Source organism: Triticum aestivum, chromosome 6B (genome assembly GCF_018294505.1).
Source record: "Triticum aestivum cultivar Chinese Spring chromosome 6B, IWGSC CS RefSeq v2.1, whole genome shotgun sequence".
Taxonomy (NCBI): domain Eukaryota; kingdom Viridiplantae; phylum Streptophyta; class Magnoliopsida; order Poales; family Poaceae; genus Triticum; species Triticum aestivum.
This window is the reverse complement of record NC_057810.1, coordinates 358,366,131-358,368,685: the sequence shown is the minus strand read 5'-3', so window position 1 is coordinate 358,368,685 and position 2,555 is coordinate 358,366,131.

The window sequence follows — 2,555 nt, the reverse complement described above, 5'->3', positions numbered from 1 at the left end:
CTGCCAGAATCGCTGCTGCTTTCTCTAAAGCCAGAATTGGTATTGCTTTTGCTACAGCCATAGTCGCTGCTGCTTTGGCTGTAGCCAGTGTCGCTGCTGCTGCTCCCATTACCTGTCCAAATGCAACAATGACCGTTAACAATCGATGTGAGACAATGCCAAATGTAGAGGAATAAAAAGAGGCAGAACGTACCGGCATCATCATCGTCAGCGTAGCACGTGCGACACATAGTCGCGTTGAACACCTTCACGATGAGCATGGTGGTGGCGTCATCGTACTTGAAGAGAAGGAAGTACTCCAGCCGCAGGTCGTAGGCACGGTAGAACTTCTCCCACCCACGAGACAAGTACATGTGGCCCTCCTTGATCACCAACTCCACATCCCACTGCCTGCGAAACCCGCTGCCGGCCTGTCACAGCTTCACATTATTTGGCGGATCTTCACCCAGCATGTTCATAAAACTGTCAGGCAGCCTCTGCAGTTTGGGACAATGAGTGATGTAGAAAACAACAGATATCATAATGAGATGGGTGAAGGGGAGATCTCTCGTTTTATATACCTGCGTCATGGATGATACTGAAGTCCCAAGTATGATACTGAAGAACTCAGAAGCATCCAACTCATATTGCGGTGTCGCAGAGCGGCGGTGGTTGCTTCCCGCCATCTCTGATAAGCAGCAGAAGAGATCAATTAGTACCCTTACAACAGATCATCAAACATGCATTAGTCGCAAGTACCCCATATGTCCTATTTTTAGCAAAGTCATGCTAAAATTCACGGAAAATTTCAGCATGACCTTTTGCTGAAAATAGGACATATGGAGTGCCCGAATTTGCCGGAATGGAAGTTAATCGACATTCCGGCAAACTCAAGGGCCTCTCGGGGTACAGCAGCAGCATCACAAGCTGACAAAATTCCCAAGTAGTACAGCAGCAGCATCACAAAATTCCCAAGTAGTACAGCAGCAGCATCACAAGTTGATTTACCGGTCTTAAAGAAAGAGATACTTGTATGCCAAAACATAAGCTTAAGAATTTACATTTGCAAATTGGCCTCTTTTGCTGCTAAGATTCAGCAGTGCTAGCTGCTCAACGCCAAGTACTGCAAATTATATTATACTGGTCCATAACTAAATGATGGGTTCGATTTGTAGAAGTGACAAGTTATACTTCCATAGATGAAAGTAGCATGATATACTAATTACCAGATGGGGTAGGAACGGATAGAAAAAAATAAGAATGGTCTTTGCACTAAACAAGATCTCATGGCTCTCATGATCATAATTCATGCATGACAAATTAGATATAAAGGCCGCAAAGCTTAGTCCGGATGCCTTAAATCTTAACCACATTTTGCTATTGCTAATTTCTAGAACTGAGCTCTGACAGCTTTCTATAATAAATTAGTCAAGATAAGTTCCTAAGCTCCTGATATGACGAAACTAGCGTACATATACCAATAAATGCAATTTGTAACAAATTGTTGTACAACAATATATCTTCTAGCCATGAAACCCTACCCTGATTATGGTAATATCTACTATTACATTGATTATAAACAGAAGACAGACAAACTTGCTTATTCTTAGTGAACAAAGTTAGCGCCACATGTCCTTAAAATGATAATTAGTATCATTCAACCAAGATTCAAGGATGCATATGGAATTCTTAAATCAACTCATCCATTGTTTCAGGTGGAAACAATCTGAACTCAACGTGAACGCACACATGTGATTTTGTTTTTGGCCCTGTGAGCGGACATTGGATGAGCCAAGATGATGCTTATATCTTCCCGCAAAAAAAGATGATGGTTATATCAGCAATCATGGTGAATTTCCTACAATGGTTACACAAGGGGATGTGTTCATCGCCTCCAGTACTTGCAGGAAACAGTTTTAAATCCTATTTCTCCAGATAATGAGAACAATCTTGAAATATGACAGATATTTCTGTCGTGCACATTCTAGTAGACACTACCCTGTTTCAAACAGGTGGTGCAGATAGATTCTAGTACCCACTACCCTGTCATCCCGTAATACTACTATATGAGTTCCAATATTTCACCCCAAGCAAATCACACCACCCTAAACCCTCATTTCGGATCAATTCGAGCAAGCACGTCCTAGACAGACTAGGAGAGAACAAGGGAAAGTTGTCGATCTGGGCATACGGCTCCGCAGCTCGCCATTGATCTGAACAATCGAACGAATCTAACACTCGTCGGCAATTCTAAGAAATCCAGAGCCCCCCTTCCCCGCACCTAAAGGGAAGGAGCAGAAGCTTCCCGTGACCAGCCGAACGCTCACGCCTCTATGCAATTTGTGGAAAAATTTCCTGGGAGGGAGGTGGAACAGTGGAGATGGATCGGGGGAGGGAGGAGGGAGGAGTGGGGAACAAACCGCAGAACCAGTGGGAGCAGTTGGCCTGGCAGGGGATCCGAAAGCGGTCGTGCCAGACGGAGCAGACGTCGTCCTCCGGTGGCACCGGCGACGCAGACGAGGAGGCGGCGGCGGCGGCGGAGCGGGGCGCGTGTGGCTGCCCGGCTTGTCGGCGGA